We start from the raw sequence: 16,012 nt of genomic DNA on the forward strand, positions 1-16,012 counted from the left end.
TCATCTCAAATTTAGCATTTCCAGGATAGTAAACTATAGGATTTTTTATTTGGAAGCTTGAAAAATTTTATTGACTCATAAGATGTAATATCAAGGGAGAAACAAGGAATTCATTTTAAGAAATTAGGAAACTTAGCTTCTAGAAAATAAAAGCAATTTGCTCACGTTCCTTCAAGCCCTTATCCAACCTTTTTTATCCATGGGGGGGCGGGGAACAAAATGAAAGGCTATGTATGATCAATACCAGTCCACTTTAGCCCACTAAAGCCTAGGCTATCAATCTGTACCATTCTGTTTTATTTTTGACAATATCTAATATTCCTAGATTTACATTTCATATCTTCTAAATTCCAATAGGTGACAGATGTTTGACGTTGTTTCTTCTCATTTTGAGTAGTGCCCCATCAGCAAATGAAGGTCGTGAAGGCATTGCTTCGTCCATGCTATTAGGTTGACTCTGCTTTAAGAAGGCAGCTCTTTCCGCAGGGATATTTTGACTTCCTTCTGACTGGAGGGGCTCATCTTCTGGCATTCTCTCTGACAATGCTGGGCATCTGACAATATTCTGCTGCTATCTCCAATGCTTTCAATGACTAATTCTAATGACATGGACAGTCAATGGCTTATTCATAGTCTGTTGTTACTATGGAAGCTCTGATAAAACCTGCTCACTCGGGTAACCCTGTTGGTATTTGAAATATCAGTTCCATAGCTTCTAACATCACAGCAACATACAAGTCATCACAGTATGACAAACTGACTAGTGGTTGATTTTGGCATAGTGGGTAATACATTGAGCTGCTAACCACAATTCAAAACTACCAGCCACTTAACATTAGAAACATGAGATTTTCTATTCTTGTATAGATTTCTAGTCTTGGAAAATCACAGGGGAATTCTAAACTACCTTAAAGAGCCACTATGTGCCAGAATTGACACAATTGCAGTGAAAGCCATAGTGGGTGGTGGGTAAATTTGAACAATGGTTGTATTGACTGGATTTCCTTGTGTGGGTGTGGATATTATCCCACCACAGATAACACTGTACTTCAAAACTCAAAAAACAAACAACAACAACAAAATCTCTCTCTAAGGGGAGTCATTTCTGACTATAGGGAACCTCTATTAATAGCACTGCCTTCATGGGTTTCAAGTCTATAATTCTTTATGGGAATAGACAGCCTCATTTTCCCCCCAAGGAGCAGTTGGTGGTGTTGAATTGCTCACTTGAAGATAGTAGTCCAATGCATAACCCACTGTACCACCAGGGTTCACCATGTATTTCAAGAAAGATATTAAAATATTCTTTGTAACAATGAATACAACATTTGTCATTTATGGTATAGTAAAGCCTGATTATCTGACTCAAAATGGCCAATGTCAGTCTATATTAGCTCACTAATGCCTAGGATATTGATTTTTATCCACCCTATTTCATTTTTCATGACTTCCAATTTCCTAGATTCAATTATTAATAGAAGTTTTGTCGCTATTTCTTCTCATTTTGAGACAGGACAGGTTGCATGAGCCAATGAAGGAACCATGAACTTAATTCCACCCATGCCATACGGTTGACTCTACTCTGAGGAAATCTCTCTTCATTGGTCACACTTTGGAATATCTTCTGGCCTTTATAGGCTATTGTTAGTTTTGAAGCTCAGCTAAAAACAAAGGTTTTTTAAAAAAGCTAAAATCAAAGTTTTTAAAAAAAAAGCAAAATTCAAAGTTTGTCACAGAATGAAGTGATGAAAATGTTTTAGACACTAGAAAGTATTACCACACTTCCTTTGAAAACGACTTACTATTTTTCTCTTTATTTTTTTCTCCCCATGTCTGAAAATAGAACTTTTGTTACTTTTATATTCTTAATTTTTTCATGGGGTAATAATACATGGAATATTAAGATGGGATAGGTCTGGCTAATATTTCTACTCTATTTTTTTATTATAAATACTCCCTCATCAGCTTATTTGTATAGGAAGATCTTTCCTGTTAATTGGTGATATGAGTCAGCTGTGTGCCAGAGTCATGCAATCACAGTAGATCTGTAATGCAATCTTGGAATCACTTCCCCACTTCTTCACCCGATTTTACCTCTGGGGATTTCTGTAGACTAGCAGTTAGTGGGAATAAACCAACTCTATCTGGTAGCAGGAAAGATGGAAACTAAGCACAGTTTTCTGGTACTGTGTTAAACAACACTAAGAACAAGGGGGGAATAAAGTACTTGCTGGCACTTGAAAATGCATTTCAGGAAGAAAAGAATATCAGCTAATTAAAAAATTTGGTTTTGCAGATGAACAATTTGAGGATTAAATTAATTCAGTAAACAGCTTTTTTTGAAAACCCACCCCCCCAAAAAATTACAAGATTTAAAAAATATGATGAGTTGATTTTGATTCATGGAAACCACATGTGTGTTGTGTTAGTCTGGGTAAACTACAGAAAACAAATCCAGGGACACATATATGTGTACAAGACAGAGATTTATATACAAGAGCAATTGAACATTGAGAAAACAGCCCAGTCCACTCCAGATGAAGTCCATAAGTCTGACATTAGCCCATAAGTCTGATATCAATCTATAAAGTCCTCTTCAGACTCACGAAATACATGCAATGACGCTGAATGTAGAAGATCACAGGCCAGTGGATAGAAACTCTTGTGGATCCAGTGTCACTGGAAGCATCTCAGTGCTGGCAGGGGTCTCTGCATCATGGTGGGTCCATGTGTCTTGTCAGCTGCTATATCTCCCAGGGTGTGAGCAGAGAGTCTCCCATCTCCAAGGAGGAAATACCAGATTTCCCAGAATTCTCAGGAGAAGTCCATGCCCACACAGAAACCACATTGGCTATGATCCCATTGACATGCTAGACTCCACTCCTTCATTCATAATTCTCTCAAATTCACAATTATCTAACTACCACATGCCTCAAGTGTCAGTTTGTAGCAATAGCTGTGATCTCAGAAGATGATCCTGAGGCTTTCTTTCCAAAACACCCCAGTGTAGATGATCGATAGTCTATCCCATTTATACCACCCAGGGGTTCCCAGCTTTCTCACTAGGGCTCCTCAAAGATCCTTGACTTGTTCTGCCCACAGATCCATGTAAAGTATGTCAAATCTCTCTACTTCTAAGGTCACTCTGTTCTAGAGCAAGTCATACAATGTCCTTCTTTCTTTATCAAGATTTGTCAAGGTAGTATTCTCCCATGTAGTATTCTTACAGAAACTCAACAAATTGCTTGTTGAATTCGTTTTCCTAATGATGATTGAATATGTTTAACAGTAAGACCATTTAAAGTCTCAAATAATAAAAGAGTCTGCGTAGACAGATATTGTAAATCCTTTAATATGTGTGCTTTTTATATCTTAATCAAATACCACACATTTGATGATTGACATGTTAAGCCATGCTTTACCCAGATGTGTATCCTAAAACCTCTGTTCCCTATTGAGCCCCAGAAGTCTTAACATTCCCTCTAGTCATCTTACCTTTGAATTTATACATCAAAAATCCCAGATTCAGGAAGGAAGTTGTTGAAATTAATTGAAATATTCAGGGAAGTATGAGGGTGCAAGTGCAGTATATAAAAACATTTAGATTTCTTTATGCTAACAACAAAGCTCTGGAAAGGAAATCAAGGGTACAATACCATTGATATAGTCATCTTAAAGATAAAACACTGAAGCATAAATGTACCAGAAAAAAAACAAAAGTTATATACAAAGAAAATGACAGAAGACTACAATATTAACCCTAAAAGGTTTTTTTTTATAACTAAGAATGCATTTAAAACATGAATATAGAAGATCAAAATGAGAAACTTAACTTGAATGGTTAAAACCTTGTCAGTTGATTCTCCCTCTGATGCATGTAAGGCCTGATCTGGTTTTCAACATTATTGATATTTCGTTGTTCATCTTGGGGTTAATCTCAGAGGTGTTATGTCATTGGTGGTCACCCTCTTGAATTTTTGCTTAATGTTTTCCAGTTTCCCAGTATATGAAACCCAGGACTGATGAACCTATAGGGACAGCAGGTAGAACAGGGGTTCTGAGGGGACAATGGAGGGGGAAGGAAGGGTAAAAGGGAGCTGATGTCAAGGAATTCAAGAATGAAAAGCATGTTTTGAAATTGATTGTGGTAGCAATTGTACAATATTGCTTGATGTTAAAGAACTATGGAATGATATGATATTCGATTTAACTCTCAATAAAATGGTTTGGAAAAACAAAAAAACAAAACAAAAAACCCTCACTGCTATAGAGCAAAATCTGACTCATTACAATCCATAGGATGGGGTATCACTGTTCCTCTGGGTCTGACTCTATAACTCTTTATTCTCTAAGAGGGACTCGTGGTTTCAGATGGCTAATTGGTAATTAATAGTCCAACAAGTAATTGACTATGTGAACAGAGCTACACAGATGGAAGACTACATTATTCTCATGGATACCAAAACTTAATATCTTGAAAATGCCAATAATACCTAAAGCAAGCTCCAGAATAATGGAATTCTAATCCCGATTCCAACATCAATTTTTAAAGTTGGAAAAACTAATCTTCAACTTTATATGGTGGAGGTAAACAAAACAAGACAAGGACAAACAAACAAAAACTACAACTACTACCAAAAAAGGACAACCCAGTAGGAGGACTCACACTTTCCAATCTCAAAACCTACTATGCAATCACAGTAGTAAAACAACTAAGTACTGGTAAAATGAAACATCCCAACCGATGATAGATGCAGACAGCAATGGGACAAAACGTAGAATCAAGAAACAGATCCACCCACTTACAAACAGCTCATTTTTTGACAAAGGATCAAAGTCAAACACAATTGATGCTGGCAAAACCCACTAACTCTTAACAAAAGAATGATACAGGACACATATCTCACATTACCTACAAAAATGAGATCAAGAGTCAAAGACTTGAATATCATACTGAAGGAGTGAAAAGTATCAATGAAAAAAATAGGGAAAATGTAAGGTCCCTAATATGTGACATAAACACACTATCAAGTAGAAAGAAAAACACTCAACTGAGGAAAACTAGATGACTAGAACCTCGTAAAAATTAGACGTTTGCACACATCAAAATATTTTACGAAAAGAAAAAAACTACCTATGTTAAAAGGGGGGGGATCCCAATGATATATGGGATGAGGAACTAAGCTCTAAAATTTATAGAAAATTTTAACCAGGTAAAAGCAAATAATTCCATGTAAAAATGGGAACACATGAACAGAATCTCCACCAGTAAACACATTCAGACAAGCAATAAACATATGAAGCAATGCTGCCAGTCATTAGCCATTCTAGAGATGCTAATCTAAATGACAATGTGAGACAACCCCTCACACCAGCAGGTGTAGAAAGACTGGATCCCGTTTGCACTGCTGAGGGGACTGGGAAATAGCTCGACAACCATGGAAAGCAGTGTGGGGCTTCCTGAAAAAAATCTGGGCTAGAAATACCATATGACCAGCAATCCACTTACTTGTCCTAGAGAAATAATAACCATGAAACTTCCAGATATTTGTACATCCATGTTCACCACACTACTGTTAGCAAAGAGGTAAAAATAACCTAAATGTCCTACAACGGGAAAATAGTGAAATTTAGGTACATATGCACAAAGGAGTACCATGAAACACCAATGAGTAAGGATGAAGCTATGACACACCTCATAACATGGATGAAGCTAAAGAACATTATGCTGAGTGAAATTAGTCAATCACACCAGGACAAATATTCCATGTGACCACTATTATAGACCACCTAAAAATGTTTTCTCACTAAATAAACATTATTTCATGGTTACTAATGGTGGGAAGGTGAGAGATAGAAACACATAACAACTTGCATGAAGGGGAAGGCAATATGCAATGAGAAGGAATTTAGCAAAACATGATGGGTGTAGGGGAAGACACTGGGAGGTTTGCAAGAGTTAAAGGCAACAAAGGTAATTGCTCTATATACATAATCCTACATCAGTGTTAATCTAGGAGTAGACTCATGAATAGGTTTCAGCCTGGCTTGAGACTAAGACTCAGAAGAAAGCCCTGGCGATCTGCATGCAAATATCATTGGTAATGTTCATGGATAGATAAGTAGGCTGCACAGGTGTGGGAGGGAGAGTGGGAGTGTTCCCTTGGATATGATTTGGATAGATAGATGATAGATAGATAGATATTAGATAGCCATCTCGCTATATCTATAGATAGATAGATATTTATATGTGTATATTTATATTTCCTACAAATATATCCATGAGGGTGAAAGAGCATACATGGGAAAAAGCTATGAATATTTTGGAGACATAACTCCTTGGGGGCATGAGTTACTGGCCCTGGAGGCACCGGGACCATTGTCTAGGACACCCCAAGTTCAATAGGCAGAACATAGCTGGCAAAGATAATATTCTACATCCTACTCTGAGGAGTGGCAATTTGGGTCAAAAAAGCTCACAAAGAGCTGTACAAGGTGAAATTATTAGGTTTTCCACATTTGAAGGAAAAACAACCAATAGAAACCAAAGACATACATCCAATGGACTAAAAAGCCATATCACTTTCCACGGTCCTGAGATAAGAAGAGTTTGATGGTGCGCAGCTTCCCCTAACAAATGCTCTGAAAAGAATCAGGTTACAAGGTCCTGAATAAAACGAGAGAGAAAGTTGAACAAAACTTAAAACAGTAAGATACCAAGCTCACAAGTCTCAAAAAACTTGATGGGACCCTCAAGACTATAAGCCTTAGTTGTGCTTCAGTTTGGAACTGAACTTTCCACCTTTGTTAGAGTAGTTAGACACTTAAGATTTTAAAAGCAATATTTACCCAAGGACAGAGTTTAAAGGATCACAAAAGAAAGAAACATTTCATTATTTGCTTGTTTGTCTTCATGTTTGCTGATTTTGAGATAAACTTGTTTGTCACTAGGCTACCAAGTCCCTTTCAATTCGGAGGAATTTTAAAAGGCAACATAGGTAATAATTAGGACAAGGGAAGGCATATTGAGAAGATGACTTGAAACAAAAAATATATATTTTTATTGTAAACTGGTTATCTAATTTTAAAACATCACCTAATTCAGAATAAAAGCTTTCTAAAGGCAGTAAGTACTTGATAAGATGAAGACCTAAAAGAAAAACCATTTTTTAATAAATGAAAATCAAATATATATTAATAGTGGTTATGTATTGGGCAGTGATCAGCATGGGCTTTCTACTCCCATACACGGTTACAGTCTCACAAAACCACAGGGGGTCGCTATGACTTAGCATTGACTGGAGGGCATTGGATTTGCTTTGATTTTGGTTTACCCTTGTCACAGATTATTGTATTAAATCAAGCAGACTCTTAGATTCTTGAAAACGATATATGATCATTTCGTCCTTCTCCATAATTTTACAGCTGAGAAAACTGTGGTTAAAATTGTGTTAGAATTGCATCTCTTTTTTACAATTTAATTTCCAACAGCCCCAAAGGCATGGGTTTTGGTCTGCAGATAGTTTGCTTATTTTGGTGGTTGCACTCCTGCGAACCAGACAGCACAGCTGATTCTCTGAGGGCAATTTATCTCTATACTGAGGCCAACAGTCTGTGGACTGGTGGGGTCTATGAATGGTCAAGGAGAATTTTCATCCTATTCTCATTACTGTTTACACGGATCAAGGTTTCTGTTGGTTTTCTTCTTGAATAAATGAAGACAACGACTGGATTAAAAAGTACCTGGGGTCATGGAAGAGGAGAATGCTAGAAAATAGAGTCAACAGCCATGAGAAGAAGGATGAAAATATTCCGGTTGATTGTGGTGGTGATTGCTCAACCCATCTTAACATGATTGAATTATCTCATCCCATGATATGTTATTTAAAATGATTATAATACGGTGGCATATAGCGTTTCTGTACACTTGAGTATTATGAGTGCTTTCTTAAGATCTGGATATTTTTGTAACCTCTACATTCATCTTCCTTCCTAGATCCAGTTATTTGATACCATTTTTGGAAAGAAAGGCTTTCCTTTTAGAATTACCTTAAAAGATCAGTTCTTGTCAAGATAACAGAAACACTTTTCTGAACAGATTAGCAATTCTTATTTCTCAGTGTGACAGAAAACAACGCTGAGTTCGTTACAAATCTGGATTTCTTGGTCTGCTAGAATGCAGCACCTTCTTTTCAGAAGTCTGAAATTTGCTCAAAAGAGAAGTCAGTTGCTTCCCAGAAGATTCCTTCCACGACATCTTTTACTGTTCAATTGCAAAATGCAGAAAAAAGACTCACTCACATATTGCAAAATGTTCACTGTTATTTTATATGAGGGTATGTTTTTGTTTGCTTGTTTACCATGGAAAACTTGGCTCTAAATATGCTGTCATATCATTGTCCAATCTGATTATGTTTTATGATATTCATTATAGAATAATTTGTGGTGTGAACTATTTCCAATCAGATCAGATTTTATCTGCTAATATTGGATTTGGGAAGAGAAAGAAATAGGACAAAAAGAGAGGAATCAAAATTTTCTCTATGTGATTAATTTAATTTCCCTAGATCTGCTAAGGTATTGAAATATATTGGGAAAGAAGGCAGTATCTATCCTATAACAGGATTAAGATATGAGTGAATCTTGTCTTTATCTCCCTATTTCTATAAATTGAAATTTGCATCCACCTACATAAACTGATTTCAGTGTGAAATGAATAGTTCCTTTAAGTGAATTTCAATTAAACAGTAGGAAATAGGGCTTGAAGTGGCAAGGTGAGTTTCTGGATTTATTCAGTGATGTGTTTACTGGGAAATGACACAATTGCTTCCTAAATTGCTGTGCTGAAACATTTTTAACAGCCAGTGACTCTGATGTAATGATGACATATATAAGATACAATTTTATATCTTTCATGTGGGAAAAGAAGTCAAGAGATATGTGGACAGGGCTAATGTGGTGTTTCGCAATATCATAAAATTAGTGTGATCCTCTGTTTTCTCTGCATTAACAGATTATGACTTTATCTGAAATAAATAATCTAGCTTTGTCCATTATGATGATATTCCAGGACAACAGCAAAGAGGAGAGTGAAAAAGGAGGGAAGAAGAGAACTCAGCAAGTACACATTCTGTTCATTCTTCCATTAGGTTTGTCAGTTTCCATACCTGTGCCCAGGTGCAGCTTCTGGAGCAGTCCTGGTGTTTCAGTGGATGCATCCCCCCTTTCATGTCAGAGACACACAGTTGAATCCTGGAGAATGCACCTTGTGCACACCAACATATCAGTGAAGAATGTCTTTCCATAGAATTTCAAACTAACATGAGCTCGGAAGAAAAGCTTTGCAATCTACTTTTTTAAATCAGTGAGTGAAAAACCTATGTTCAAAACTGATCATGAGGATAACACAATACTACTATTCAATATTTAAATTGGAGGTTGGTTGACTCATTGGTAGCTACTAAAAACCAATTGGCTTCTAATAGCTAAAAAGTGGCTTTTTAGAGGCTAACAAATTATTTATTATTTTGGGTTTCTATAGTCTCAGATTAAAAACAGAAGTCATTTCACTAAAGAATTAAGAAAAAATAAATTTTGAAAGACAACTTCTCTCAACTGCATAGCTATGTTATATTTAATCCTCAGATTCTACTCTTAAAGGTATTTTAGCAGGCCAAATATAATTTAATCTTCATGATATTCTTAACTTTTCTTTTCTTTTTGTCTGATGTTACCTTGTAACATAACGTGTAACAAAGTGTCTTTCACATCATAGATATATGATTAAAAATATACCTATTCTCATACATTAGGATAAACTCAGAAACAGAAAGGTTGTTATTTGAACCTAAATCTTAGACCTGCCCCTTGCTAAATTATGGAGCACATTTAATATTCAAAGATTTTCTTCCCTTTAAATATCAGTGGGAGGTTTGGTCAAATGATGTCTATGAAATTTGTGAAATTATTTCTTATGCCCTGGTCTGTGCAATTGAGAAAAGCAAAAACAAAAAAAATCCTAGAATCCTATGCTTGAGAAAATTTAAGGAAATATTAAAAATATATATATATATATTTCAGTAAAATATATAATCTTTTCACTCAAAAATTATCCTATTGTTGCTTTTAATCATTATATACCCACTGTCTAACATCAAGAATTTATCAGCACAGGGAAGTTTGTCTTTAAAATTTTAAATAAGGGGGTGCGGGGACGGAAAAATAAATAAATAAAATTTTAAATAAAATGAGTTATATAAATTATAACTTTCTATGTTTGACATATTAAAGATAATTTCATTGGCATACTCTTCACATATCAAATAATTTAATCATTCAATCATATTAAGAATATTTGTGCAATTTCCGGCAAGATAGTGACCGAGTAAAACACACCTGAGCGACTCCTCAGAAATCAGTGCAGGAGAGCCACTAAGAGGGAAACTCCACTCTTCTGGTCACGGGAGGAGCAGCATAAAATTAAGCAGACACAGATCTACTTAAATAGTGACTAGACGTCCTGCTTTTGGTGGGAAAGTCCCGATTTTTGGCCTTTTTAAAAAGTCCTGATTTTTGGAAAGAATGCATGACAAGCTAGGGAACAGTCTATTTGGTCCATATAGACCAAATTTTTAATCAAGATGCCCCCCATCACCCGACCCCATCAATGGTGTCCCACTTTAAATCTGGTCATCATAATAGGTTTTGAAGGGCTGCAGGCTTTTGGCTTACCACTGTGTAGGCCATCTGGTGCTTAGCTTTAGCCCTGCCTCAGTCTTGGCCCACACCAGGCTGCTTTGGATGACCCAAGGGCTTTACTTCCACACAACTACAGTTTGCCACCATATTCGGGCAGAGTTTAAGCCCTGCCAGCCCCAAGGTCAGATGATAGGGGCTCAGCTATCTCTTTACTTTTTTTCCTCTCTCCTCTCCCGCCACAGTCTCAGCAGGCTTTCTTTTTTCCCTCTCTTTCCTTTCATATGCCATTGATGGCATCCAGGCCACTCCCCTCACCCTAGGGCAACTCCAACCACCCAGCTGAGGGAGCTCCTGCTGGTCCTCTGTGGCCTTTCATTGCAGCTGGGGAAATCCCACCTACCTCCGGCCACACCCCAGATGGCTGAGTGATCTCCCCTTCAAATGACTGGGGTCTAACCTCCAAGACCCTCTAAGCAGCTGGAGGAAATCCCAACCACCACTTGTGGTGCTCCAAGTGGCTGAGGTAACTTCCTCCTGCCTGCCACAGTGCTTCACACAACCAAAGGCATCTATTACCAGCCCTCTCCAGTGCACCACACTGCTAAAGGAATATCCGCCAGACCTCCGCATCATCTTGCCAACTAGAGCAATTTCACCCATCATCTGCGGTGCTCTACACCAAAGCAGGCACATCCACCTGCCCTCTGAGATGCTCCAAGCCAGTGGTTCTCAACCTTCCTAAGGCCACAACCCTTTAGTCCAGTTCCTCATGTTATGGTGACCCCCAACCATAAAATTATTTTCACTGTTATTTCATAACTGTAATTTTGTTACTGTTATGAATCAGGTGACTCCTGTGAAAGGGTCGTTCAACCCCCAAAGGGGTTGTAACCCACAGGTTGAGAACCACTCCTCCAAGTTGCCAAGGGCCACACCACCATGGCTTCCTGAGAGATCATCCAGTGCAGCGCCATCCTTCTGGGCCCACAACCATTCAGGAGGCCAAAAGAATGCCAGCTAGACTGAATCCCAAGAAGTCATCAAGGTATATAATTACTAAACTACCCAACTTTGAGGAAAAAGAGAAAATCATAATAGCAGCTTGGTAAAAACAAGTATTCACCTATGAAAGTACCCAAATAAGAATATGATCAGACCTATCAGAGGACACAATGAAGAAGCAGAGAGAGGGGTGTGACATATTCCAAAAATGGAAGGAAAAAAAACTCAAATTCAAGAATACTCTATCCAGAAAATTATCTATTAAGATAGATGGAGAAGTAGAGTCTTCCCAGACAAGAAAAAGTTTAAAGAATACATTAAGAGAAACCCACCCTACAAAAGATCCTTGCCGACTAGTATGGCAGAAGAACCACTCTCACTAAGCACAAATAAGAGACCATTACACAGAACAATACCACCCAGAGGTCAACAAAGAGAAAACAACCCCAAGATAGAATTGGCTCAATGGTGGAAAGAAGGCAGGAACGCCATCACCCCCCACCCCCCTCACACATTCACAGCACACTGATAAGAAAGTGAGGTAAGAAAACACCCAACACAAAAGTTACAAGATGACATCACAGAGTCCACAGATGGATGTAATAACCCTGAATATCAATGGAATAAACACAAGCATTAAAAGTCAGAGGCCAGCAGACAGGCTTAGAAAATACAGCCTGTTGATGTGCTACCTACAGGAGACACATCTCGAGATTATAGACAAAAATAAGCTGAGAATCAAAGACTGGAGAAAAATACACCAAGCAAATGACAAAAAAAAAGCAGTGGTTGCAATCCTAATCTTGGACAAAATTTATCTCAAGGTGCAAGCCATAACAAGAGATAAGGAAGGGCACTACATAATGCTCAAGGTAACAGTAGACCAAGAACCAGTGAGCATAATAAATATGTACGTGCCCAATTAGAGACCCACAAATTTTGTCAATCAAAAACTCCAAAAGATGAAAAAAGAAATCAAAAGCTCAACAATTATAATAGGTTATTTTAATAAACAACTCTTCAAAAAAGATAGATCACAGGGAAAGAAACTTAACAAGGAGGCTACAGTTCTAAACATTACAATTAAACGAATTAACCTGATAGTTTTGAGAGCTCTCCACCCAAATGAAGATTTTCACATTTTTTCAAGATCACATGGCACATACTTGAAGACAGAGAATATGCTGAGACACAAGTCAAATCTGCAAAAATTTAAGCACATAGAGATCAAACAAACATCTCTCTCCAACCACTATGTCATAAGGCTGGAAATCAGCAAAAGGATGATTAAGTAAGCTAGGGCAAACAATTGCAGGATGAATAACTCTCTATTGCAAAAGGAGTCGGTACTCATCCAGATCAGAGATTAAACTAGGAAGTTTCTAGAAACCAATGAGAATGAGAATATACATACCAAAACCTTTGGGACACAGCAAACGTAGTTATTAGAGGAAGTTTAATAGCAACACATGCGCATATGAAAAAGGAAGAGACTTATGACTGATATGTTGACACAAAACTTACAGAAATTAGAGTGGAATCAAAACAATCCTATAAATAGCAAAAGAAAGTAAATAATAAAAGTCAGGGCTGAGATTCATGAGAGAGAAACTATGGAAAAAGTCTATGCAGCTAAAAGTTGGTTGTTTGAAAGGATAAGCAGAGTCATCAGGCCATTGGCAAGCCTAATCAAAGAAAGAATGGAACAAATTTCAATAGCAAGGATAAGGGATGAAACAGGGAACATTACAATGGACTCTAATGAAATCAAAAGGATAATTAAACAGTGTTACAAAGGCCTGTATTCCTATGAATTCAACATCCTGGAAGACATGGACAAATACTTGGAAAAACAATCCCTCCCTAGACTATCTCCCAGATGTATGTCAAGAATCTCAACAGACCTATAGCAATAGATGAAATAGACAAGGTTATCAAGAGATTATCAACAAAAAAATCTCCTGGGCCAGATGGCTTCACAGAAGAATTCTACCAAGCATTCAGGGAAGAACTGACACCAATGCTACACAAACTCTTCCACAACATAGAAAAAGATGGCAAACTCCCAAACTCTTTCTATGAAGCTAGTATAACTCTGATATCTAAAGCAGGCAAGGAACCCACAGCAATTGAGAACTACAGACCAATATCCCTAATGAACATCAATGCAAGAATCCTTAACAAAATACTGGCCAATATAATACAAAAGTATATAAAACAAATATTCACCATGACCAAGTGGGATTCATACCAGGGATGAAACGGAAATTGTTTGGCGATATCTAAAACAGATAGAAATCAATCTACCATATGACCGAGCAATCCCCTTACTGGACAGATACCCAGAAGAGGCAAGAAACAAGTCACGGCCAGACATCTGTGCTCCAATGTTCACTGTGGCACAGCTCACAATCTCAAGGAGTTGGAAACCACCCAAATTTTCATCAACGGACAAATGGATTAAAAAATGGTGGTACATACATACAATGGAGTACTACGCATCGCTAACAAGCAGTGATGAACGCATGAAGTACATCACCTCACGGGAAGAATCAGAGGAAATTATGCTAAGCGAAGTAAGCCAAGCACAAAAGGACAAGTATAACATGAGTCCACTGAGGTAAGCTTAGAACTGCAAAAGGAACATAGCAAAAAAGCTACGGTATACAGACATTCCTTGGGTGAGGTCCAGGTACTATTGCAAGGGCCAGACCCAATGCAGAGACACATATGGCAGCCAACTGAAAAGGAGAGGGGGAAAAAAAAAATGGGTAAAGGGGGAACAGGGCACTGACCCACCCAAGGAGAGATATTTTTTATATCTCCACAGGAGAGGGGAAAAGAGGTCAGACTGCAACTCAGGGCACCAAGACGTGAATACAACATACTGGCATGAGGTCTTCGGAGCTGGTCCTAATCCCAACTGCATGGACAGCTATCCATCACCCTCCTTTGCCCCCCAGAAGAATGTACTTTGAGCACTGAAGCTACAGCTCAGAGAGGAGCACCTCTGATCAGAGCACCCAGGAACAAATGAAGAAGGAAGGACAGAGAGTGGAACATATCCTGACCCACCAAGCCCTGATGATGATATTCCTGCTCAGAGCAGCCAATGCACAGAGGACCAAAAGGCCAGGCCCACCACGAGACACAGACTTGACATTCCTCACTGACCCATAGTGCTACGTGGGACAAGATTGGGGACAGTGCAAGAATTGTGCCAGATCTTACCCCATCACACTAGGGCAAAACACTAAGGGCGTGCAACAGAGCAGAAAGGGAAGCAAAGTAATGAATTCCCTGGAGAATACCAAAAATAGATTTTGGGGCCAAGGTGTGGCACCCCATTATACGCAACTGGAAAATATGCCTAAAAGTCAAGAAACAGACCTGGAACTGTTTATAAGCTTTTCTTTTTTTGTCCTCATTTTAGTTTTTTGTTTTCTTTTATTTTACTTTGTCTTGTTTTTGTGCTTATTGTCTTTGCATGTCTAACTAGAGGAGAAAACAGTGGGGCTGACAATTCTGGGGGTGCACAGGAGACGGGGAGGTGGGGGAAAGAAAGGGGTTGTCAACAAACCCATGGACAAGGGAACAAGTGATCTAAAATCGATGGGAAGAAGGGCATAGGATTCATAGTGGGATTGATCAAGGGCAATGTAGCAGAGAAGAATTATTGAAACCTGAATGAAGGCCAAACATGGTAGTGGGACAAGAGGAAGGTAAAAGGAAATAGAGGAAAGAACTAGGAGGCAAAGAACATTTATAGAAGTCTAAATATGGGCATATACATATGCAAATATATGTATATATAATGATAGGGATATAGATCTATATACATATATTTATATGTTAAGTATTAAAGTAGCAGACAGACAGTGGGCCTCTACTCAAGTGATCCCTCAACGCAAGAACACTTTGTTCTAATAACCCGGCATTCTCTGATGCTCGCTTCCTGACATGATCACTGAAGACAAAATGGGTGCATAAGCAAATGTGGTGAAAAAAGCTGATGGTGCCTGTCTGTCAAAAGATATAGTGTCTGGGGTCTTAAAGGCTTGAAGGTAAACAAGAGGCCCTCTGGCTGAGAAATAACAAAACCCACATGGAAGAAGCATACCAGGCTGTGTGATCATGAGGTGTCAATGGGATCAGGTATCAGACATCAAAGACCCAGAACAAAAAATCATATCAGTGTGAATGAGGGGGAGCACAGGGTAGAGACCTAAAGCCCATGTGTAGAAAATTGGACATTCCCTTACAGAAGGGTCACAAGGAAGAGACGAGCCAGTCAGGGTGCAGTGTAGCACTG

Source organism: Echinops telfairi, unplaced genomic scaffold, assembly GCF_000313985.2.
Source record: "Echinops telfairi isolate 266 unplaced genomic scaffold, ASM31398v2 ScPeMD7_11;HRSCAF=52, whole genome shotgun sequence".
In the NCBI taxonomy this organism is placed as follows: Eukaryota; Metazoa; Chordata; class Mammalia; order Afrosoricida; family Tenrecidae; genus Echinops; species Echinops telfairi.